Source organism: Paroedura picta, chromosome 1, assembly GCF_049243985.1.
Source record: "Paroedura picta isolate Pp20150507F chromosome 1, Ppicta_v3.0, whole genome shotgun sequence".
Classification (NCBI taxonomy): Eukaryota; Metazoa; Chordata; class Lepidosauria; order Squamata; family Gekkonidae; genus Paroedura; species Paroedura picta.
In genome coordinates, this window is record NC_135369.1 from 179786876 (window position 1) to 179813345 (window position 26470).

A 26470-nucleotide genomic window follows, 5' to 3' on the forward strand; every position below is an offset into this window, starting at 1 on the left:
ACCCAAATCCCCTGGAGAAACTTACAGAGACTTTTCAGTCATACTGTGACTCCAGGAGGCTGAAACTGGGAAGTGTGAGTACCCACGCTGCCTGGGGTCTCTACATCGCGCTGCAGGACAGTGTGGCACAGATTAGAGAACTCCAAACAGCGTCGGAAAGTAAAGATCTTGAGAGAGAAATCGGGGAGCGAGATGCTGTAATCAGCAAGCTCCACCAAAAAATAGAACAGTTGCAAGGAGAGAAATTTGACTTGCTGGTGGACAAAAACCACTAAGCAAATCTGGTACAAGAGAAAGATCTCCAGTGCCAACAGGCTCTTCTGAGAGCAGAAGAGGCCTCCGCTAAGGTGAAAGAATTGGGCAAGCTGCATGATCAGGCACAGAGTGCAGCACAATTTCTGGCTAGGGAAAAAGCAGCACAAGTCTCAGCCATAAGCCATGATGTGTGCCGCCGTGAAATTGAAAGTCTTAAGCAAAAATTGGGGTTTTAGACTGCTCTCATTGCAACTGTTCACCCTGAGACACTCCCTGCCCTGCCAGACCTGTCTCATACAGAGCAGGAATTGTCAGCAGAGGCTGTCTCACATCCTCCAATCAACCTTGATTGGATGGAAACCCCCACTCCAGTCCATCCCATCCAGCATGAGATAGTCCGGAGGCACATGGCAAACGGCCATGTCGAGGTTACCAACCAGGAGAGAGTCATGATTTGGAAGCCTCATGAAGCCAAGGCTATTGGTGACCAGTTGGGCCCTCTCAACAGGGACACTGGCGTGCAATGGCTGTGTACAACCCTAGAGCAGTACCCCACTGCCAGCAGGGAGGATCTGTGCCAATTGGTAAGGGTGTGCGCTACTGGACCAGACGCACAAGCCTTACGGAATGGCCTACTCCAACGTAATATGGCACAGTTAGGTCCAATGAATTGGGCCCGTGAAATAGCCAAGTTGCTATGGCCAGGCCAATCAGCGGAGCTACTGTTCCTCATGGACAAGCAAGGCCCCGATGAGAACCCTGAAAGCTATTCAAGCTGCAAGTGCTTCCTTGCACAGTTAGCTGAGAAGGTTCAGGCAAATGCTCAGGGTATATGGAACTTTAATGTAGACAATTTGAAGACTCTGTTCTACAATGGTCTTAACACCAGAACAAAAATTGCTATAGGCTTGTTCAACCCGACCAACATCACTTGGTATGCGCTCAAGAAGAAGGTACGGCTCGCTGGCGACCTTTTCCGTGAGGTGGCCTATGCTCAAGGTTCTCGAGTCAAGCATCCCAAGAAAGGCTCCCAGGAACCGGTGCAGGTAGTCACTTATGCTAACAATGGTCCCCGTTTGGAACGTAGAAGAAACAGGAGACACAGCAGCTTTGGAGCAGGGAAAAACTTCTCTGGCCAAAGTGCAGAGTCTTCCCTTGGCACCCAAACTGCTGTGCCACCCCCAACACCTCTTGGGAACCCTCAGCAGGCAGTTCCCTCTGCCCAGAATCGGTCTCAGCACCCGGAAACCTTCCTAAGGAGATACTTCTGGGCCAGGCTCAAGGAGGCCAGATTGGACATGGCCCAGTTCAACAGGCAGCCTCTGGGAAAGCTAGCCCTTGCCTATGGGAAGCTTACTGCCAACTCAGCAGAGCGCCCACAGCCACCTTCCCCTGCCCAAAACAGGGATAAGCCACAGAGTGCTTTTCCTTCTAGTAACTTCCCCCAGAACAATCCCAAACCTAATAGAGATTCTGTCCCTCAGCGGCAGAATAAAATTAGTGACCGGATTTTTCTGTGGCGGGAACTTAGAAATACTGGGGCAGACATGACCCAGTATGATAACCAACCCACATCTGTACTCATGTGTGCTTTTGTAAAGGCCATTCGAGAGAAAAGAAACAGAAACATACTTAGATGTGAGCTACGGAAAACTAGCCCCCTAGAAATTTCTTCTGAACCCTCTAAGTACTGGCAGAAGGAAATAGAGAAATTTAAAACACTTCCCCAGAAACAAGATCTAGAAATTAAGGATCTTAATGAGAAAAACAAAGAATTCCAGGGTGAACTTTTAAAAGTAAAAACCCATTTGCAAAATGTCCAGGATTTCCAAAGCCACACAGATAATAAATTGAAAAGAAATTACAGCAGATCCAGTAACCCAGCTTCACCTCTTGTCTTTAAAGAAGAGGAAATATTCTCAGTTCCCCCATATCTGAGTCAGGAAGGAAACCTTGCCTCTGAACCAGTACAGAGTTCCAAAATCCAAGTTCACAATAATTGTTCAACATGTGTGCTTCCATTTTTACTTTTAAACCTCCAAATTTTAAATTTGGCTGCAATGGGTAGAGCCTCCACTGATAGTTGCATTCACACTGAAACAGCCACTATTTTGCAATCTTAAAACAGACTCTCTTTGTCTAACTGCCTTTCTAGGCACTCAGGCCTATGACTCATGCCTTGCTCTCCCCCAGCAAAGCAAATAATCTACATAACTAAGGAACTTTAACAGAACAGAAAGTATTCTTTCTTCTCAAATCAGGAAGGGAAGAAGTTTTGTTTCTTTAAAGACTGACCCCCACCTCAGGGAAGCAAGGGGGGGGAGTCACAGATCTTCTTTGGGAAATGTGTCCTTTACAGTTTTTTTCTTCCCTTTTACATTTTGTCTTTTTATTTTTAATTGGAAATTAGAACATTTTTTGGTCATTTTTTTTGTTTTGAATGAAAATCTTATCAGCCAGCCGATAAAGACCCTCTGCCCATTCACAGGAACAGTCTTTCCCTTTTTAAGGATACCAGGTGTCTCTGCCTAAGAATGGGAGCATCTGGTTGAAGTATTTCCATTGTGTCCAGTTCAAGGAATGGAAAGGACAATTGGACAATCCCTAGGAGGATTGTGCCACTGAAGAGCCTCCCGAGGTCAAACCTCCAGCCCCCACCACAACAGTGGTGGTCAAACAACTCTCACTGAGCAATTCAGCAGAGCCTGCTTTGGAAGGTGTGGCAGAAACCTTCCTCCAGTTTGATCCAGGGTAAAGGGAAATAGGGACAAATACCTTGCCTGCTCTCGGACGCAAGGGGGGGGGAGGCCCTTTCCTGAGGCATTTTGCACCTGTGTATATGGCCCCTGCTACAACCCCCGTTCCTTTCTCCTTCTAGCCTTTGCTGTGCTCTCTCTTGGAAATGCTTCCCCTACTCTTCCTCCTCAACAGGAGATTATTGTTCCCTCTTCCCCACAGCCCCCACCTTTGACCTCCTCTCCCCAAGCCTAAAACACCAGATTCTCGTTTTCCCTATCCAGCTCCCTGGGTTCCCGCTGCTCGGGAATCCATAACCAAACCTGTCAGCTTGTTTCCCTGCTACAGATTTCCCGCAGATGCCAATTGTTCCCGGTTTGCCCCAAAGATCTCACGGCTTCCCTATTGTAAGGCTTGCCACGAATAATGCTTGATGCCACCCTCCCCGGGAGACTTTGCTGCAGCCGCTCTGCCGCCACTATCTGCCGCCTGGAAGCAAGGGGGGGAGGGCATCAGAAGACCTGGCCAACCTGCCAAGAAGATTCTTGGGAGGGAGGGAGGGAGGGAGGGAGGGGTGGGAATGGGAATTATTTGCCTCTGTATTTATTGGGAAGGTGACTGCCACCTCTCCCACCCTACATTTTTGCTGTAAATATACATTTTTCTTTGTGTACAATGTATCCATTTTAATTAGATTGAGAAAGTAGTAAATAGTTTGCTAGTTTATGTATATAAGTTTTGCTAAATTGCTTAGCTTTACCTTGTTCTTATTGCATTGCTTATTAGAAGCCATTTGCTTAGTTCATTGTCTAACTTTTTAGTTTCTGCCACTTTCTGCCTGCTTCATAGTAATTGCTTGATATTCATTGCCAGCATTTTTAGGATTGCCTAGTGCTCGCATTCTAAAATATTGCTCAGGTACTGCCCACAGTTTTCTGCCTGCATAGAATTTGGTTTTCACTGCATTTGCTTTTTGTCTATTGTTTGCTAGATTGCCTTGCTCAACGCATTGATTTATTGCTTTATTCATATGGTGGAGACCTCACGCTTAGCTAGTTCATTGTTCATGTATGTTACATTTAGTTTTGAGTGGTTGTGGTAAAGAGGAATGGCAACTTCACAGCTTTCCTTAAGTCACCCAAACCCCTCCTAAATGCGTTTTGTTTTTAATTTGGCTTAAGTTTTTGTAGTTTTTGTAGTGGCAGAAGATGGCCCCACTTTTCTCTCTGAATTTCTAGTCTGAATTTCAATCTTTGCCGCCACTAACGCATTATACATTGGTCTGTAGTGAATAAATTGGACATATAATTCACTACAGGAGAGGGGGAACGTTACGCATGGCAGGATCCCTGCCTTATGCATTGGCACACTGTCTTCTATAACCAATGGCACCCCACAATAGTCTAGGCTTAAGCTAAAGCCAAGACAACGCTGCTAGGGTCGGCCAAGCCAGGCCAGACTCCATCTCTGCCTTAGGTTTGGAATAACAGCCTTTGCCTGACCCAGAGGTGCCTCTGGACTCAAGCTTGCATCAGCTCACCCCCCCCCCCCCCCAATTGTATTTCTAAGTCAGTGGACTGGCTTCCTCCTGTTTGCCTATGGGCTCCTAGGAAAATCCTTTGTCTTGCAACATTTTTCACACTTGGCCCCTCTGCCAGGGGATATCTCCTCCCCACATCCTGCCAGCTAGACCTGATGGCTCTCTTCCTCAGAGCCATTAATACCGTTATCCAAATCCATTTACGGACATCACCCCCCACTTGGCCAGGTATTGTCCTAATCTCTGGGGACCCTGGAAACTTCCAGCACATGCTTACCTGAGCCTTGTCACATAGCCCCCTTCCCAAAATCCTATAAAAACCGTGGCTTCACACAGACACTCTGAGTGTCTTCCAACCCGGGACCTCCCACGCTGATTCATGCTTCTTCCTCTGACCCACCACTCCTCAGACAGGTAACTATCAAGCCTTCCACTCTTCCTCCCCCTTCTCTATATGACTGCTTGTATGTGTGTTAGCTATTTGTGTGTCTTTTTGTTATTTTCCTTTCAATAAAAGCTTATATTACTATTTTACCATTTAAATCTGTGTTTGCCTCGAGTTCCTACGGGTGTAATCAACCCTTGTAGACATAGGTAACGATCCGATAAACGCTAAGTTACCCCCCTCTCGCAGCATTTGGGCTAATATTCCCCACAAGCTCAATGTCTTAGGACACGTGTTCACGCAATTTGGGTAACACCTGCTATGGGCAAGGCGGGTATCGGAACATACTAGGAGTCAGAGGGGAAGCCAACCTGCAGCTAGAAACCAGAAACCTTCTGAAATGGCATTGCAAAGTGCTCACTTAAGCTCCTCTGGAGACGAGGGGTTGCCTGCTATTGGTAGGGGGGATATCGGAACACATTTGGAATCAGAGGGAAGCCAACCTCCAGCTAGAAACAGGAGACCTACTGAAATGACATCAGAAAGTGCTCACCTACGTTCCCCTGGAGACGATTGAATGCCTGCTACTGGCAGAGGGATATCACAACACATTAGGAGTAGGAGCGGAAGCCAAACTCAAGCTAGAAACAGGAGATCTACTGAAATTACATCACAAAGCGCTCACCAAACTTCCCCTGGAGACTTCCCTCTGACTCCGACTGTGTTGTTCTATCCCCCCTGCCAGTAGCAGGCATTCCCTCATCTCCAGGGCAACATAGGTGAGCACTTTGTGATGTCATTTCAGAAAGTCTCCAGTTTCTAGCTGGAGCTTGGCTTCCCCCCTTTCTCCTAGTGCATTCTGATATCCCCCCTGCCAGTAGCAGGCTTCCCCTTGTCTCCAGGGGAACATGGGGGAGTGCTTTGTGATGTCATTTCTGTAGGTTTCCAGTTTGTACCTGGAGCTTGGCTTACCCTCTGACTCCTCGTGTGTTGTGATATCCCCCTGCCAGTAGCAGGCATCCCCTCGTCTCCAGGGCAACTCAGGCCAGTGCTTTGTGATGTCATTTCACACTAGGATTCAGAGGGGAAGCCAACCTCCAGCTAGAAACAGGACACCTACTGAAATGACATCACAAAGCGCTCGCCTACATTCCCCTGGAAACAAGGGGATGCTTGCTACTGACAGGGGGGTGTATCAGAACGCACTAAGAGGGGAAGCCAAGCTCCAGATAGAAACAGGAGACATACTGAAATGACATCACAATGTGCTCACCTATGTTGTCCTGGAGGCAAGGAGATGCCTGCTATTGGCAGGGGGGATATCAGAACACACTAGGAGTCAGAGGCAAAGCCAATCTCCAGCTAGAACAGGAGACCTACTGACATGGCATCACAAAGACCTGGCCTAAGTTGCCCTGGAGACTTGGTGAATGCTTTGTGCTAACTGGAGGTTGGCTTGCCATCTGACTCCTAGTGTTGTCTGATATCCCCCCCCCCCTACGAGTAACAGGAATCCCCTCATCTCCAAGCCATCTTAGGCAAGTGCTTTGTAAGTACAAATCCCCTGGGCCAGATGAAATGCACCCGAGAGTGCTCAAAGAACTTTCCGGAGAACTTTCAGAACCCTTGCCCATCATCTTCGGCACCTCTTTAAGGACTGGAGATGTCCCGGAGGACTGGAAGAGAGCAAATGTTATTCCGATCTTCAAAAAAGGGAGGAAGGATGACCCGGGAAACTACAGAGCAGTGAGTCTGACCTCTGTTGTGGGGAAGATAATGGAGCAGATATTAAAGGGAGCGATCTGCAAACATCTGGAGGACAATTTGGTGATCCAAGGAAGTAAGTATGGATTTGTCTCCAACAGGTCCTGTCAGACCAACCTGGTTTCCTTTTTTGACCAATTAACAGGTTTGCTGGATCGTGGAAATTCAGTTGATGTCGTTTACTTGGATTTTAATAAAGCTTTTGATAAGGTACCCCATGATGTTCTGATGGATAAATTGAAGGACTGCAATCTGGATTTTCAGATAGTTAGGTGGATAGAGAATTGGTTAGAGAACCGCACTCAAAGAGTTGTTGTCAGTGGTGTTTCATCAGACTGGAGAGAGGTGAGTAGCGGGGTACCTCAGGGCTCTGTGCTCGGCCTGGTACTTTTTAACATATTTATTAATGATCTAGATGAGGGGGTGGAGGGACTACTCATCAAGTTTGCAGATGACACCAAATTGGGAGGACTGGCAAATACTCCGGAAGATAGAGACAGAGTTCAACGAGATCTGAACACAATGGAAAAATGGGCAAATGAGAACAAGATGCAATTTAATAAAGGTAAGTGTAAAGTTCTGCATCTGGGTCAGAAAAATGAAAAGCATACCTACTGGATAGGGGATACGCTTCTCAGTAACACTGTGTGTGAACGAGACCTTGGGGTATTTGTAGGTTGTAAACTAAACATGAGCAGGCAGTGTGATGCAGCGGTAAAAAAGGCGAATGCCATTTTGGGCTGTATCAACAGGGGCATCACATCAAAATCACAAGATGCCATAGTCCCATTGTATACGGCACTGGTCAGACCACACCTGGAGTACTGTGTGCAGTTCTGGAGCCCTCACTTCAAGAAGGGCTTCAAGAAGGACGTAGATAAAATTGAAAGGGTACAGAGGAGAACGACAAAGATAATCTGGGGCCAAGGGACCAAGCCCTATGAAGATAGGTTGAGGGTCTTGGGAATGTTCAGCCTGGAGAAAAGAAGGTTGAGAGGGGACATGATAGCCCTCTTTAAGTATTTGAAAGGTTGTCACTTGGAGGAGGGCAGGATGCTGTTTCTGTTGGCTGCAGAGGAGAGGACACGCAGTAATGGGTTTAAACTACAAGTACAACGATATAGGCTAGATATCAGGAAAAGGTTTTTCACAGTCAGAGTAGTTCAGCAGTGGAATAGGCTGCCTAAGGAGGTGGTGAGCGCCCCCTCACTGGCAGTCTTCAAGCAAAGGTTGGATACACACTTTCCTTGGATGCTTTAGGATGCTTAGGGCTAATCCTGCGTTGAGCAGGGGGTTGGACTCGATGGCCTGTATGGCCCCTTCCAACTCTATGATTTTATTATTCTACTAGATTTAAAGCCCATTTTATCAGCAAATAAAATGGGCGCTAGCAGGAGGAAAGGTAGGGTTGGGGGGCATTGGCAGCCAGGCATGGTCGATGTTGCTGAGGCCTCCCGTGCCTGGCGGCGAGACGTACCTTGGAGTCGGCTGGCCAGACCAGGAGGCCAGGCGGGCGTCGGGGCAATGGTGGAGATCCACAGGCCACGTTGTAGGCTGCCGTGTATGCGGGGCAGCGCAGTCGCACCAGGCCAGGTGCGGAGGGACGCGGCTTTTCCTGGCTTCTGCGGCAGCGAAGGAGCAGAAGCCGGGAAAAGGGCTGGGGAGGGCCGGCGAGGCGGCTGTGGGAAAGGAGTCTTTGACGCAGCGTCCTTGCTCCTTTCCCTAGTGGGAGGAGGCCGGCTGGAGGACTCACCAGGCAGGCAGCGTCTTCTGTCTGTCCCAGCCAGGGCAAGCGAGGCTTGGGCAAGCAGCCAATGGGGAGCCACGCGAAGCGGCCAATGGGGAGCCGCCATTGGCAGCTTGGCCTTGGATGGACACTCGGGGGGCCCAATCAGGAGCCGCTTTGCGGCTCCTGATTGGGCCCCCCAAGTTTTTATCCCGGACAGGGCCCGCCCTATCTCCTCCCCACATGCCCTTACTCTTTTATGCCTCCCGCTCCTCTGGAGCGGGGGGGGGGGGGGTTAAAGATGATTCTATGATGCATCCCCTCGTCTCCAGGGAAACATAGATGCGCACTTTGTGATGTAATTTCAGTATGTCTCCTGTTTCTATTGGGAGTTTGGCTTCCCCTCTGACCCCTAGTGTGTTCTGATATCCCGACTGCCAGTAGCAGGCATCACCTCATCTCCAGGGCAACTCAGGCCAGTGCTTTGTGATGTCATTTCAGTAGGTGACCTGTTTCTAGCTGGAGGTTGGCTTCCCCTCTGAATCCTAGTGTGAAATGACATCACAAACCGCTGGCCTGAGTTGCCCTGGAGACAAGGTGATGCCTGCTACTGGCAGGGGGATATCACAACACACGAGGAGTCAGAGGGGAAGCCAAACTCCAGCTACAAACTTGAAACCTACAGAAATGACATCACAAAGTGCTCGCCCATGTTTCCCTGGAGACGAAGGGATGCCTGCTACTGAGAGTGGGGGTATCAGAGACCTAACGCAGTAGGTGTCAGAGGGGAAGCCAACGTCCAGCTAGAAACTAAAGACCTACTGACATGACATCACAAAGCACTTGCCTAGGATGGCTTGGAGATGAGGGGATGCTTGCTACTGGTAGGGGGTTATCAGACTACACTAGGAGTCCGATGGCAAGCCAACCTCCAGCTAGAAACTGGAGAACTACTGACATGCCATCACAAAGTGCTCACCTACGTTCCCCTGGAGATGATGCGATGCATGCTACTGGCAGGGGGGATATCATAACACACTAGGAGTCAGAGGGGAAGCCAACCTCCAGCTTGAAACAGGAGACCTACTGAAATGACATCACAAAGCGCTGCCCTGAGTTCCCCTGGAGATGATGGGATGCCTGCTACTGGCAGGGGGATATCACAACACACTAGGAGTCAGAGGGGACGCCAACCTCCAGTTAGAACCTGGAAATGTACTGAAATGATACCACAAAGCACTCACCTACGTTCCCCTGGAGACAAGGGGATGCTTGCTACTGACAGGGGGGGGGGGATCAGAATGCACTAGAAGTCAGAGATGAACCCAACATCCAGCTAGAAATGAGACCTATTGAAATGACATCACAAAGCGCTCGCCTATGTTGCCTGGGAACCAGTCAGTCCTAGAGGAGATCAGCCCTGACTGCTCCTTAGAAGGCCAGATCCTGAAGATGAAACTCAAATACTTTGGCCACCTCATGAGAAGGAAGGACTCCCTGGAGAAGAGCCTAATGCTGGGAGCGACTGAGGGCAAAAGAAGAAGGGGACGACAGAGAATGAGGTGGCTGGATGGAGTCACTGAAGCAGTCGGTGCAAACTTAAATGGACTCCGGGGAATGGTAGAGGACAGGAAGGCCTGGAGAATCATTGTCCATGGGATCATGATGGGTCGGACATGACTTCGCACCTAACAACAACAACAACAACAACATGTTGCCCGGGAAACAAGGGGATGCCTGAGAGAGCCCTGATATTACTGTTCGGTCTTAATAGCTTTATCAGTGCTGTGGTGAGCCCAAGGCCACCTGCCTGGCTGCATATGGGTGATCAGGGGATCAAACCTGGCTTACCAGATTAGAAGTCTGCACTACTAATCACTACACCAAGCTGAGAACCATCCTAGGGAGAGGTCCTATTAAATTAAGGCGACCAAATTTTAACTTTGGTAAAACGGGACACTATTGACGGGGTGGGGGAAGTTCTTGATTAAAATTTGGTCTATATGGAGCAACAAAAATTTTCATAGAATGCATAGAACGCAAAAATAGTATTATATATTATTTAATTTCAACATAAGTACAATTTGCTAGGTGCCCCCAGATGTCCCTCCAAAAGTGGGACAATCTGGTCACTTTACATTAAATCTCACAAGTTTTGATTTGGAACATATCAGGCTTGCTTGGCCATGCGCTATTGGCAGGATGTAGAGGCTGAAGGGGGAAAAGTCAAGAGCCTTTCTTGTGTCCATCACCACAAGGGACCTGCTGAAGAGGCCTGGCTTTCCACCCTGCTATCCTCCAGCATGGTTTTGAAAGGAAAAGTCCATAAGCACCCACAGAATGTATTTATGTGACCCTTCTGCTTAATATGAGCTTGAAGGTGAGCCAATAGTTAATAGTATTGATCTCGGGAGCGGAGGAGAGCTCTCTGTGGCGTTGTGCCCTGCAGGGAAATGGCTGCCGCGAACATTCGTCCCCTCTCTCTTCATGGTTTCCTCCTTTCTCTTCATGCCCTTCTGATACAATTAGTCAGAACGCAAGGCCTCTCTCCCAAAGTGGAACAGGGTCAACCTTGCTGGGGGCAAAGTGGAATTTCATCGGGAGGCTGGTACAAAGAGGACACATTTTGACATTCGCGTCGGATGCTGTCCGCCTGGGGTGAGCCGCTCGCCCTGCCATGGCAGTCTTCCCGTTACATGTAAGGACTAATTTGCTTTGTTCATAGGTGGATCTGTTCCCTCAAAGGCCACCTGTTTGGCACTGGTTTACAGCAGGTGCTGGTGGTGATGGGAATGTCCTGTGAGTCATGCTGACTTAGGCCAACAGTAGGTTTTTCAAGGCAAGAGAGATGGTTTACCATACCCTGCCTCTGCAGAGGAACCCTGGACTTCCTGGGTGGTCTCATCTCCAAAAAGTCACCAAAAACTCACACCTCTGCTTAGCTTCCGAGATCTGGTTTTCAAGCTGGCGATGGCAAATAACAGTTTATTCCACTGTAAAACAATTTCTCAAACTTCCAAATTATCAAAACGAATTCCTAGGGTTTTTTTTTTTTTTTTTTGCTTTTGGTGTCTTCCTCAGTGATATAAGAAACTCTTTAACCTATATCAATCAATCCTCTTTAAATGAATTCTTAACAATGATGAACATATATCAGAAGCATATAAACTTAATCCTTTGCTGATCTGTATATGGTTAACTCTCCAAATAGTTCTATGGTATCCCATATACAGAGGTCTACAAGTATTAGCTTGTCTAAATGCTCTTTAGTGGTGACCTCCAAATCAGAGAAAATTGTAACTAGTCTAAAGCTTGTTTTTATTTGAATCTGTATTCCATGTGTTTTTATACCCTTATGTAAGCCTGAGACCATTCTTGGAGAGGGGTGTCATAACCAGGGCCAAAGCCTTTTCCATTCTGGTAGAACGAGCTCCCAGAGGAGATCAGGGCCCTGACAGAACTAAAGCAGTTCCACAGGGCCTGCAAAAGGGAGCTCCTCCACCAGGCATTTGGTTGAGGTCGACATATCGGTCACTTCCAATTAGCCCCCCAAGCCCTCCCCCTCCTAGCATGACTGTTAATGGATCCACCCAACCCCTGGGGCTCAGTACGAGTTGAGCTAAGGCTCTTTGCAGTTTCACCTTCCTTTAATGGTTATTGTTATTACTGTTAATATATTAATGTTATTGTTGTTACCACCTTACTATTACCAGAATGATGTTGCCTGTACCATTTTGTTGTTTCATGTAAACCGCCCTGAGCCTTCGGGGAGGGCGGTAATTAAATGCAATAAAATAAATAAATAAAATAAATTAATGAATAAAGAGTTGGGATTTTGTTTCCTTCTTTTCACTACCCAAAGGCGTCTCAAAGTGGCATACAATCACCTTCCTTTCCCCACTGCAGATCCCCTGTGAAGTAGGTGGGGCCGAGAGAGCTCTGACAGAACTGCTTTGTGAGTTCAGCTCTAACAGGACTGTGACTAACCCAAGGTCACTCAGCTGGCTGCATGTGGAGAAGGAATGGGGAACCAAACCCAACTCTTCAGATAATAGGCCACCGCTCTTAAGCACTGCACCAAGCTGGTTCACCAAGTAGCATTATACTTCACTGAGGTCTCTCACTGCCCCAAATCCAACCCACTCCCAGACCCACCCCCAAGGTCTCCAGGTATTTTCCAACCCAGAGCCATCAACCCTACTCTCTAGGCATCTTTTCAAGGTGGCTAACCTAGTAAAAACAAACACATAATGCATTTATTTATTTGCTTGTTTATAATTGGATTTATATCCCACCACTCCCAGAAGGATCATGGCAGCTAACAAAATAAAAACCCCATACAATAAAAATCATTTCAACAGAGGCGCCGAACTTAAATCCCCTCCCAACCCCGCTCCCAGGAAATAAAAGATTAAAACAACTTTTTAAAAATCAATAAAATAACATTTTAATTAAAAGAGGGCATACATGCTCATAAAAACAACCATATTGCAGACAGACCCCGAAGCAACCTGCTAAATCAATGGAGCAAAACTTCTATCAAAAGCCAAAATACAGAGAAACGTTTTGGCTCAGCACCAAAGTGACTGCAGTGTAGGCACCAGGACCTCAAGGGGGAGGTCCTTCCAAATCTGTGGTGCCACCACTGAAAAGCCCTGTCTTTCTTTGCCATCCACATCCCATCTGAAGATGTATAGAAAGTAGGGCTTGTGAGGCAGATTTTAAGAGGCTGCCATATACAGGATGGAGCAGAGTTGTTCTCTCTTGCCCCGGAAGGATGGACCAGAATCAATGGGATGAGGCTGGATAGCCATCTGACGGAGAGGCTGATTCTGTGAAGGCTTAAGGGGGTGGCAGGTTGCAGTGGATGAGCGATTGGGATGTGAGTGTCCTGCATAGTGCAGGGGGTTGGACTTGATGACCCAGGAGGTCCCTTCCAACTCTATGATTCTAACAGGCAGGCCAGAAAACGCAGGTGGGAAGGAGTCCTTCAAGCCCCTCATCCCCCAGCTGTTAAAGACCTTAAAGGTAAGAGTGAAAACACTGAATTGTGCCAGAAAGAGATGTTCAACCAGTACAAATCTTGCAGCTGAGGGCTTGAGAGGATCTGCGCATGCAGATCTCAGACTGTTGCGCACAGAGGGTGTTGTGCCACACTGCTGCCTGTTATTGGTCTGGGGCTAGTTGCCCCGAATCTTCCCATGACCGTATGGGGTCGCATTTTGTCCCACTTCCACCCATCCATCCTGGATTTTTGCTACTGCACGAGGAAGCTGATGGACAGGAAATAGAAACTTCTCACTATTCGTTTACATCGTCAATTACTGGGACATGGTGAGAATCACCTTCCAGCACCATTTGAACATCCCTCCTCCGTCCAAAATATATCTTTTTAATTACCAGAATTGCATTGTAATGCAGCACAACATGCACAAGGTGATTAAAAAAACGGGCAGTTTTATCATGGTACCCCACCCCCCGCAGACTATCCCAGAGCCAGTTTGGTGTAGTGGTTAGGAGTGCGGACTTCTAATCTGGCATGCCGGGTTCGATTCTGCACTCCCCCACATGCAGCCAGCTGGGTGACCTTGGGCTCACCACGGCACTGATAAAACTGTTCTGACTGGGCAGTGATATCAGGGCTCTCTCAGCCTCACCCACCCCACAGGGTGTCTGTTGTGGGGAGAGGAATGGGAAGGCGACTGTAAGCCGCTTTGAGCCTCCTTCGGGTAGGGAAAAGCGGCATATAAGAACCAACTCTTCTTCTTCTTCTTCTTCTTCTTCTTCATCTCGCTAAAACCAAGAAAACCAAATATTTGTGGGTTTTATTTTATTTTTTGATATTTCATTACTTTGGAATCATGTTGTTATACAATCTGACTTGGGTTTTTTCCCAATTTAAAAATCTTGCAAGGGTAGATGACGGAAGTGACACTCGGGGAGGAGAGGAGGGGAGGAGCAATGCCCCGACTGAGGATTGCCCAGAGTTTCCGCAGACAAATGGTCCAGGCCTGACATATGCCCTGTTGAAGCCTGGGGTTCCCTTGCCATAGGCCAACTGAGGGGAACTGATCTCTTTAACCTGGGGTTGAACTATAATTTCAGGGGATCCTAAGGTCCCACCTGAGGACTGGCATCCCTACCACATATAGTATTACCAACTCTGGGTTGGGAAATTCCATCCCTTCTCCACAAACAAGGTGTTTGTCAGGAGGTTGCAAGTGAAGCCAGTGAGGGTGTGTTCTGTTAACATGGAGTGATTTTTCTTTTACAAGGTCATTATTTCCTAATAGGATTAATAGTGGGTTGTAGATCTCCTGGAAAGGCAACTCTTGGAATCACAACCAGCAAGTAATTTGGTTAAGTCAGCCTTGAAGAGCTGTTAAGCTTTTTAAGCAGCTGAGCTGCATTTGTGTTCCTGCTAGTGGCCTCAAGGAATTGCATGTGCTCTGGGGATTCCTTTGTTTAAGGTGAGCTCCCACTCACTTCCTTTTTCTTCAGGGAGAAGACCTCCTTGGGCCTTTGCTGAAGCAAGGAGCAGACTCCATTAGACTCAGCACTCTCCCTGCTGAAATGTGGGCAGGTAGTCTGTTTGCAGCCCAGCCATAGAGGCTTGCAATGTGCTGCTTTTGTAACTACTCTCAGAAGTATGTATTGTGCTTCAGTAAGGAAACTGAAGCGGATGAATATGATAAATATTGGTAAGTAATCTTTCAAGTAAAGTTTTCTCTCTTTTAAACCTCAAAGTGCTGTGATTCTGGATCTGTGCCTCATCCACAAAGGTAACTAATATTTCCCAAGCAGCACTTGAAAGCCCTATGAAATAAGGAGGAAAACAGACTGCCATTTTGGCAGGTATTACATAGGCTTGTTCTGTGCTCTCAGGTGCTTTCTGACATGTACTGCAGTAGATATTTTCGCAAAGATATTCCATCTCTTAAACATCAGAGTGGCTTTAATCTAGGTTCTGATCTTTTAATCCAGCAGGCTTCTCTTGGGGAAACTGTGTATTGACTTCATACAGGCTATATTATCTTAATATTGGCATTGTCTAGGGCTAACCCTATTGTTAGAGCCTCTTGTGGCGCAGGGTGGTAAGGCAGCAGAAATGCTGTCTGAACCTGTCTGCCCATGAGGCTGGGAGTTCAATCCCAGCAGCCGGCTCAAGGTTGACTCAGCCTTCCATCCTTCCGAGGTCGGTAAAATGAGTACCCAGCTTGCTGCTGGGGGGTAAACAGTAATGACTGGGGAAGGCATTGAGTCTGCCATGAAAATGTTAGAGGGTGTCACCCCAAGGGTTAGACATGACCCAGTGCTTGCACAGGGGATACCTTTAACTTTAACCCTATTGTTATGTAGCTGACTTTTTGCAGTATGCCTTATTCAGAAGTTTAGTGCTTTGGTTTTGTGGAAAGCAATGTTCTTACTGCAGGAGTTAATATTTCTAATATTAGCCAATGTTAGAATCAGAAGTCCATGAAGTTTTTAGAAAACATAGTGTGAGCGAAGATCAGTTTGTTTCCATAACTGACAAAAACTGTAGGTAGCCATTGTAAGCCTTAGAAAAATTCCAAAATAATAGCTGCTACCTAAAATAGACTGCCTGCTGAATTTAGTTGGGGAAATTAGCAGATTCTAGGAGATGCAGTAAGAGGGGTAACAAACAGGATCTCCACCAGTGTTTTTGAGGGTGGTCCCTTTAGAAAACTCACACAGAAGACCCAATTGAAAATGATCTTTAATGAAAAAAGAATTTAAAAATAAAGCAATTTAAACTAACACAGGTACACAAGAAGAAAGTAAAGGGTTGAGATGGTGCAATTAGGGTCAAAGAAAGTTTAATAGCTACCTTTTCACGACATGGAGAAATCCAGAGAAGAGAGACAGCAAGATTCTAAAGTTGGGTGTGTGGTTTGGATCCCAAAAGAATACACATAGAAAAAGGCCACATGTGTCCTCTTAAGTTCCAAATTTTGTATCTGGAAACAAAGGCTGGGCAGCTAGCTCCTAGAACAAAGATATAGTGTGTTGGGTGCCATTTTCTTATCAATAAGCAATGTTACCAATCTGGGTGCAAGAAATATCAGTGATAAGACCCCACGCAGGTTCAATAATGTCACCTTACATGATCCAGCAATCTCCCTGGGGGCTGTGCATCCACCTAGAGCTGTGGTTCTCAACCTTCCTAATGCCGTGACCCTTTATACAGTTCCTCATGTTGTGAGGACCCCCAACCATAAAATTATGCAAGTGTTCTTTCACAGAAATTAAACCGGAACTGACCCATGGAGTCAAGATCCATTGTTCATGATTGTATATAAATTGGTTATAAATGGTATATAAATTGGCAGGTGTCTTCAGGAGGAGCGGCAACAGTGGTGGCGCCCCCCCCAAGCCAAGCTGTTCGCCCTGCCGCGACCTTTGTAAAAGTGTTGTTTGACCTCCAAAGGGGTCCCAACCCCCAGGTTGAGAACCACTGACCTAGAGAATGTACATTTCATTTGCTGCAGGTACACAGACATGGCTGGGTTAGCTTCCTGGGTGAAACTGACCTGCCTTAGCATATTTTGGGCCAAATGGAACATCTTGTGCTGCTTTGCTAACAAGATGTTGGCAACATTGCACAAGAGGTGGTTTGTTAGCAAACTGCCTTGGCTAAGGAGGGGTCCGGACACTAACACGTTAGCCCCCAGGACTTAGAAACACACTCAACATTTTGTGATATTTTGATTAACTGTAAGAAAACGGTATCACACTACTGTTGTTTTCCTCAGTTTTTCATTTTCTCCTGATTGTCTGGCTAGGCCTTCTGGTCATCAGGGGTGTCAACCTCCAGGTGGCGACTGGAGATCACTAGTTGATATCCAGACTATAGCGATCAGTTGCCCTGGAAAAAATGGCTTTGAAGGGTGGACTTTATGGCATTGTAGTCTACTGAGGTCCTTCCCTTCCACACACCCTAGAATCATAGAATCATAGAGTTGGAAGGTACCAACTAGGTCATCTGGTCCAACTCCCTGCACTATGCAGGACACTCACAACCCTCTTGCTCATCCACTGTAACCTGCCACCCCCTTCAGCCATCACAGAATCAGCCTGTCCGTCAGATGGCTGTCTAGTCTCTGTTTAAAAATTTCCAAAGACGGAGAACCCACCACCTCCCGAGGAAGCCTGTTCCACTGAGGAACTGCTCTAACTGTCAGGAACTTCTTCCGGATGTTGAGATGGAATTTCTTTTGAATTAATTTCATCCCATTTGTTCTGGTCCGTCCCTCCGGGGCAAGAGAGAACAACTCTGCTTCATCCTCTATATGGCAGCCTTTTAAATACTTGAAGACCCTGCCCCTGAAGTGACACCTCCAAAATATCCAGGTATTTCCCAATCCTGAGTTGGCAACTCTGTCATATCTAAATGTTCAATCTGCAATTTTTTAATATCATTAGCTAAGAGGCATTCATACCTCTTCTTAGTGGGAGGGTTTCCTTAAACCCAATCACATTCATTTTACTGCCCGCAACTACTATGTCTGCAGCCAGAAACAAGCACAAAATAGATAATATTGTGGGAGTAACGGATGAATGAGAAATAATACTATTTAGGTCAATTCTGAGTGAGAGATGATATTGTGGGAGCAAAGGATGGATGAGTCTTGCATAAAACAATTTAAGTCGATTCTGAGCGAGGATATCACCCTTCACATTCGTTAGGTAATTATTGGCTTTTTTTTTTGTGTGTGAAACAGTCCTTGCTTGCTCTCTTACCAGCACCTTTCTGGGAACCCAGGAAATTAACAATAGAAGAGTTTTTTGGACATTTTGGAAAGGCAAGTAGAAATAAAATCAGAATGGCCCCAGATCCACTTTCACCGCTTTTGGAATGCACCGGTAGCCTTAGATTAGGTTAGCCAAAATCTGGCTACCATTGAAGGGTGGCATTTGGGGAGGGGACAGAATCATAGAGTTAGAAAGGACCTCCGAGGTCATCTAATCCAACCCCCTGCACTATGCAGGACACTCACAACTACTGCAAGAATTCACGGACTTTAATGAGGTATGACACCATGGAACCCACCTCCCAAAGTGGCCATTTTCTCCAGGTGATCTGATCTCTGTCACCTGGAGATTAGTTGTTACCCCAGGAGATGTCCAGCTACTGCCTGGAAGTTGGCAATCCTAAAACACACCATTAAGAAAAATTAAGTACCATTTTCTTAGGGGGGGGGGCAGCAGCAACCCCCCTCTTTTGCTGCAGCCTACTGATATGTTGTTCCTGCAGGTCTGCAGATGCTTAGAGACAACCTAAGGGGGGGTCTGCAAGGGGAAGGGGGATTGTTGGAACCTGGTCCAGCTTTCTATTTGAGTACTGACATTTAAAAAAATAAAAAAAATAAAAACATCACTGGCCATAATAGTTGTCAAGATGAAACAACGATTTTTTAAAAAGCAGATGTAATGTTTGACCATTCAAGACCCAAGATGTCTTAAATAAAAAAACAAACAAACAAGATTTGCCAAGGGGATGACAAAGAGACAACATGAAATATAATTCTTCCATGCATTTGTTTCAATTCCCTTGACATCCAGCGAGAAGATTCCGAGGTGATTGTTTTAGACAACAAGAAATTATCCATAAGGGAACGAGATCTATTCGCCCTATATCAGCATTGTATTTCTTTCTCTAGCTATAGAGTGAGTGGTCCTTAATCGGCGGTAGACGTGAAGGTGCTCTCCATCACACAGCAGAGATATTTCACCGGAGCCAGAAATGCCCGGACATTTCATGGGTCAGGGAGATATCCGTCCGTGCTTATGTTCACAACCCATGTTTGCTTTTCATCTGTCACCTAAAAAGATTGGGGGGAGGAGCGGGGAGAGGGATTCCATACGATGAAAGAATAATATCTGGCTAATTGCCGGATTTGCCTGCCCATTCATGGGGAATGTCCTGACTTGTTAAATCTCTTGGCCTGAGGGCACTCCGTTTGCTCAGTGGCTTTCGGTATTTTTTTTTTTAAGTCATCAAAATGACCATAAATAAATAAATAAATAAAAATGAAAATCTGTGTTGGTTGCATCCTATTTCAAGGGAACCAAAGGATTTGGGAAAATAGGTCACATGTACTTCATCCCATATCACATGATTGCCAACCAGAGGCCAATGGGGTTTTAGTCCTCTGTGCATTTGAACCAGATACCCGTGTAATTTTATCCATTTGTATTTTTATCTTTTCTCAACGTAGAAAGAGTGACCATCTGTTTGGAACCCTACATCAACCCCCAATCATTTCCAAAGCTGCTTTTTGGAGGTAAGAAGATTTAAAAATCTTGTTTTGGCGGACCACAGCTGCTTTTTAAACAAAAGGAGTCTCCTACCCCAGTTTTTATTACTGAGGAGCGTGGAGTATGAGGAGAATATTGTGTAGAAAGTGAGTTGAAAAATTCCTGAAGTCTGTTAAGAGATGCATTGATTGACCTTCTCAAGAAGCTCGTATGAGGTAGGGGCTGTAAAACAGGGCGTAATGGATGTAATGTTTTCTCTTGGAAAGAAAATTAACGGTAAATCACAAGCTGGGCAACCCTATGTGGAGTGACACTGGGCTGAACCCATTAATCTGAGTGGACTCCACTTTATGTACCTCTGCGTAGGATTGCATTGTCAACTTAGGTATTGGTATTGTGTAAGAGGATTTCATTATTTTTACACATCTTGGTACAGAACGTAATATGTATTCAGTGTGAGACAACGTTCTTTCTCAGCCCATCTTTCCATATACAACGGAGCATGTAATATCCTAGGTACGGAGGTGAAAAGAGAAATTTTCTGTGTCATTTTGGGGGAGAAAAATCACAATTATGGTTTAAAAAATCGACATACAAAACAATTCAAACAAATTGTGCACTTAACTGTCGTTATGGAATCTGTACTTTATTAATCATCTTCCACTGGCTAATATTTTGTTTTCTCCTGCTTGAAGAATAAATGAACGGGAAGAGATTTGAGGGGAAAGATTATCAGGTCAGATCAGCAGCTGGGGTAAGGGTGGTTAGAGGCAAAGAATTCCTAATACAAGATCAAACCGTGTGTTTGAAAAACTGGGCTTCTGTGTCTGTTACATGTCAGTTATGAAATATTTTGATCTGTCATACAGCTATAGCAAACAATGCCTAAATTTGAAGTTTGAGTTGTCTAGATGCCACAGTTACGTAACTTTTGTGAGATTCTGTGAAGGTTCACATAACTCTTTGCCATGACGATTTCCTTTCTGGAATTTACCTTGCAAGTGACTGACAATGCGGTCCTAATAGTATTTTCATAGATGTAAACTCCATTGAGTAGATCTGAGCAGAAGATTCAGAATAAACCTGATTAAAATGGCTCAGCTATAGCATATCATGAAATTTCCAGATACATCAACTATTAAATTTTCTAAGCAAAGATTAAAATTGTTCTGCCTATTGGGGCAAAATACGATGTGCTTGTGTGAAATATAGCATTTGATTTTTTAAAAAATCCATTCGATTTCTTATTTTTAGCCTAGATGGTGTTGAAATGTTATTTGGCGCCAAATTCCTTGAACTGACAATTATATCCAATTTATTCTGAGGAAAATATTTTCGTAATATCCACTATACTATATCTTATTTAAATCAAAGAGTAGTTCTTCTGATATTGTCATTATCTTTATATGTATAGTTTTAATAGAGCAGGGAATACAAGAAATATAAGGAATCGTTATAGGCACTGGCATTCCACGCCTCCTTCCAAATGGTGAATTTTTGTCCTTATCACATGGAAGTCAAGTTATTCTCCTAGGAAGGTTAGAATGCTAAAGGTGCCTCTCTTTTTGGAATGAAATCAGGGAGACTTACAAATGGAATGTATATTAGGATGCAATATAGCTTTCATTAGAAAGAACTGGTATTTGGCATTCTTCTGTTTGTTCGTTGTTGTTTTTTGGGGTTGATGATCCAGAACTTCCCAAGCATGTACAAATTTACCGGCGCAAAGATGAAATTGCTGGGGGTCTGAAGAACGGCGTCTAAAAATGGCTTCCTGAAGCCAAAAATGCAATCACGGGGCAACCTGAATTGTATCAGATGTGACAGAACTGTAGCTTTCTGGCCCGGCAAGAATGTTCCTTTGTCACCGTCGCACTCCTCTTTCTTTGCATTTTCCCCACCGTATGAACAATTAAGCATGACCTCTAGACTTTACTCTGTCTCAGACCAGCTTCGGGCCAATTGGGCTCCTGACACGTAACGGAGGGTATCGGTCAATGGCTCCTGCAGTTACTCATTGCAGAGAACAATTATTTGATGAGGTTCGGGTGACTGGCTTTCTTAGAACAATGTCAGACTCGGGACATAGGCTTGACAATCAATTCATACCATCTTCAGTCTTTTTTTTATTGCTTAAAAGGCATAGCTATAGCTTTGAGCTGTTGGCAGAGCCCGGAAAGGCAGGGCGCTCTGTTCAAATGAAGGATGGAGAGGAATGAAATGCCAAACCTGGGCTGAGAAGGTGTTAGCCTGCGTGGACCTCACCATGTGCTCATGGACCCTCAAGATGCAGAACTGCTGACCCCATTAAGAGCACTGGAAAGCCATTTGATAAACTAGAAGCAAAGGTCTCGTTTCAGATTTTCGGAATGGGCAGCGGGGGGGGGGGTGGATCGAGACACAGCAGTGTCCAAAGGCATCTGGGATGCACACGAGATTAAATTGTGAGAAAGCAGGAATCATGGAATCATAGAGTTGGAAGTTGCCCCCCAGGGTCATCTAGTTCAACCCCCTGCAGAATGCAGGAAATTCGCAACTACCTGCCCACCAGGAAGAGCAATTACTCTGATTTGTTTGTGGTGCGTAATGACATCCATGCTGCTCTTAGCCCCACTAATCAGTCACTAGTAGTTTTAGCTAATGCCCACTGCAAGCACATCTGGTGTACAAGTCCCTTTAATGGTTCAGCACAACAGCCTTTCTATGTAGAGAAACGCCTGAGTGAATGTTGACACATGTGGGCAGAGGCAGACAGCTCTCTCTCTCAAGGACGGTGGCCAGGATCTTTGTCAGGGGATGGTGAGATGCAGCTGCCAAATGCAGGCTGAGAAACACCTGGAGATCTGGGAGTGGAGTCTAGTAAAATGAGGGACCTCAGTGGAGCATAATGATATGAAACCCACCCTCCAAAACAGCCAAAGCGAATTGATCTCTATAGTCTGGAGATGAGAGGTAATTCTGGGGGATCCTCAGGTCTCCTCTGCAGGCTGGCACCCCTATCCGAATATTGGGACAGAGAGCTGTTGTATAGACACACCCCTTCGTTGACTTTGTGTAGACAAGATAATTTTTGAGGACCATGAGAATGGAAGTCAAGACATGACCAAAACTACATTCTGCTCCTTACCCGACAATTGTTATTGGCCCTTTAAGCCAGGGGTAGTCAAACTGCGGCCCTCCAGATGTCCATGGACTACAATTCCCAGAAGCCCCTGCCAGCATTTGCTGGCAGGGGCTTCTGGGAATTGTGGTCCATGGACATCTGGAGGGCCGCAGTTTGACTACCCCTGCTTTAAGCCAACAAGCCACTTGCCCAGCTAACTTTTCTTAAAGGCTGATCCTTCTCCCCAGAACCAAGGTAACTGAAGGGATCCTAAAAAGCAAAGCTTGCTTTTATTGGGCTGTAATCTTTATCGCAAGGGGGAGGACAGCATGGTATAGCCCAGCCTTTTTCAGCTTATTTACCATTGAGAAACCCCTGAAACATTTTCAGGCTTCGAAAAACTCCAGAAGTGGGGTGATCATGCAGAATATGGTTGGGAAGCATAACTGTGTGCATGCCCACCTGGGGCCCCTCCACTTCTCACCCCCTCCAGGCCCATCACTAGCCATTTTGGGTGGGGTGAGTCAACATGGCTATATGGACATATCACCTGATAAATGTTTAAAAATTTAAAAAAAATATTAAATATTAATTAACTCCCACCCATTTGGGAAACCCTTCCAGGGCCATCAGAAAACCCCAAGGAAATTGCAGAGGAAGGCAATGGGAAACCAACCTCCGCTTCTCACTTGCCTTGAAAATATTTTGCCAGGGTCACCATTGGCCTGTGGTAATTTCACAGCTCTTTTCAGAGGGCAGGCAGGATGGTATAGCCTGACCCCAGAGCAATGAACAATCTTTGCTTCTCACTTGCCTTGAAAGCTTGTTGGGGTCGCCATTGGCCATTGGTGATTTGACAGCTTTGCCATACATATTTCTGTTTGGGCAGCATGGTATAGCCTAACCTCTGAAGCTATGCAAGGTCCGTACGTCGATGGGGGACCACCAAGGAAGGTTCTGTAGAGGAAGGCAAGGGGAAAGCAACCTCTGCTTAAATGGCAGTTGCGAGAGATGCATGGTGTGGTGGTTAAAAGTGGGAGCTTCTAATTTGATTCCCTGGTCCTCCACATGGAGCCAGCCAGGTGACCTTGGGCTAGTCATGGTCCTGATAGTGTTGTTCTGACCAAGCAGTTCTGTCAGGGCTCCCTCAGCCTCACCTACATCACAGGTTGTCTGTTGTGGGGAGAGGAAGGGAAGTCGATTGTAAGCCGCTTTGAGACTCCTTTGGGCAGTGAAAAATGGGATATAAAAACCAACTCTTCATCTTGCCAAAGGCCCTTTCTGTTGAGTACAGGTGGAGGGAAAATCGGGCCGAGCTTATTACAAACATGCCCAGGAGTTTAAGTGAGGGTTTCTAAGGGTGCACATGAATGGTAGCATGGTACCGGCTAGATATCAGGGAGTTTTCCAGTGCAAGTAGTTCAGCAGTGGAATCAATGGCCACAGGAAGTAGTGAGCACCCCCTCACTGGCAGTCTTCAAGCAATGGCTGGACAGATACTCATGGATGCTGTAGGCTGATCCTGCATTAAGCAAGAGGTTGGACTAGATGGCTTGTGTGGCCCCTTCCAAATCTATGGTTCTATGAGTTATGGGAGAGCATGCGCAGTCTGAAGAACCTTATTTGTACATCTAGAGATGGCTAGTTTGGAAAGAAGCTGCCTAGTCCAACTCCAGCTCCTTTAAGTCAGAAAGGAAACTATGCATGGCAAAGCATTGATTCACTGACACAAAATTCTCCCTTCCAGCAAAGTCATCTCCTGACAATTGAATGAATCGACCTGATGCCTTCACTGTTTTCAACGGACTTCATTACACAGTGGATCTGTTGAAAAAAGTCTTTTTAATTTTGGGTTATCTTTCACTGTAAATTTTTTTTAAGGGGCTGCTTTCTACAGAAACAACACCATCCAGCAAACCTTGAAACCCCGGTGAAATCGATGGAAGCGAAGTAGACGTAACTCACCGATTGCACCCGAAGAATAAGATATTTTTTTTTAATCTGCTTTTGAGTTTAATCCAGCCTGAGATTTAGGTGAAGTGAAAACAGATCGAGAGTGACAGTTTTGGAGCTTGCTGTCAGGGTCTGAAGAGAGCGTGCTCAGTGGAGAGAGCTATAGATGCCGAAGAGCTGCCTAATGATCTCCGGAAATCTATTGTCTTAGCTAGCAAAATAATCACAGGTAAAAAGGCTGAAGGGGGTTGGAGAACTACTCTTTTGCCTTCTATTCTGGCATCTCTCCCCTCCCTCCTAATTTAAAGCATCTTAATTCATCAAATGGTGCCTTTCAGGCTAGACTGGCAACTGAAAGGTTTTTCTCCTGGTAGTTGAATATTTAGCACTAGAATGGAGGGCGGTATTGGGGTGGTCTATAGGGCTGCTAGGGGGTCTTCCTGCCTGCCAGTTTAGCTCTCTGCCCCAGCTCAGCGGATTAGAAGCAACATCATAGCAACGGACTGGCTGTGTGCATTTGCATGCGTGCATTTGCCTTGCAGGGTACTCTTGAGTGACATCCTTTCATCTTTTGGATTGGACCAGTGACTCACTTTCCAAAAATGGCTGGCTCAGCTGCCGCTGCACTGCTTAGCAATGAAAATGTGTTTTTTGAGATGGAGCACGAGTTCACATTAAGCTAGTCCCTTTAGAGCTAAATGGCTAAACCATTGCTCTGAGAACTGGATGGTGAATGTGATGTTGGGCTGCATTGCTGGGAGTATAAGATCTAGCCCAGCCTTTCTGGACTTCTTTACCATTGAGAACCCCCTGAAATGTTTTTCAGGTTTTGAGAAACCCCAGAAGTAGCACAATCATGCAGAATATGGTTGGGAAACATAGCTATGCACATACCCACCTGGGGCCCCTTCCCTTCCCACCCCCTCCAGGCCCATCATTGGCCATTTTGGGAGGGGGGGCAGGTCAATATGACCATATCACCCAATAAATGTTTAACAAATTATATAAACACACACAAAATTAATTAAATTCCACCCATTCAGGAAACCTTTCCAGGGTCGTCAAGAAACCCCGTTGGTCTATGAAACCCTGTCTGAGAAAGCCTAATCTAGAGCAAAGGAAGTTATAATACCACTCTAGTCCATGTTGATTAGATCTCATTTGGAATATTGTGTTAAGTTCTGGATGCTGCAGGTCAAAAAGAATATTGACAACCAGGGAACATGTTCAGAGAAGGGTGACTGGGATGGTTGAGGAGTTGGAATCCATGCCTTACAAGGAAAGGTTGGGAGAATGGGGTATGTGTAGCTTGGAGACGAGGAGGGCAAGGAGTGATAGGACAGCTGTGTTTAACAACGTAAAAGGTAGGCGTGTTTGGTGTAGTGGTTAGGAGTGCGGACTTCTAATCTGGCATGCCAAGTTCGATTCTGCACTCCCCCACATGCAGCCAGCTGGGTGACCTTGGGCTTGCCATGGCCCTGATAAAACTGTTTTGACCTAGCAGCTTCACCCACCTCACAGGGTGTCTGTTGTGGGGAGAGGAAAGGGAAGGTGATTGTAAGCCGCTTTGAGCCTCTTTCGGGTAGAGAACCAACTCTTCTTCTTCTTCGTCTTGACCACAAAGGGATATTCTTCTTCTTCTTGAAGAAGAAGAAGGCAACTTGTTTACGGCAGCTTTAGAGGCAAGGACTAGGCAAAATAGGTTCAAATGACAGGAAAGTAATATTA

General features: G+C 46.0%; 1 protein-coding gene across 22 annotated transcripts in view; it reads left to right on the forward strand.

The window, feature by feature from the left end:
- Positions 1-19565: 19565 nt before the first annotated feature.
- Positions 19566-26470, forward strand: part of PCBP3 (poly(rC) binding protein 3) — a 91883-nt gene continuing 84978 nt past the window's right edge. For 18 of the 22 annotated variants that reach the window (XM_077313811.1, XM_077313854.1, XM_077313864.1 and 15 more), the window contains exon 1: positions 19572-19712. The gene's annotated coding sequence lies outside the window, so the exon portion shown is untranslated. Of the gene's footprint in view, positions 19713-24614; positions 24972-26470 lie in introns of those variants that run through there. The other 4 variants (XM_077313966.1, XM_077313983.1, XM_077313829.1 and 1 more) reach the window with 3 other exon arrangements.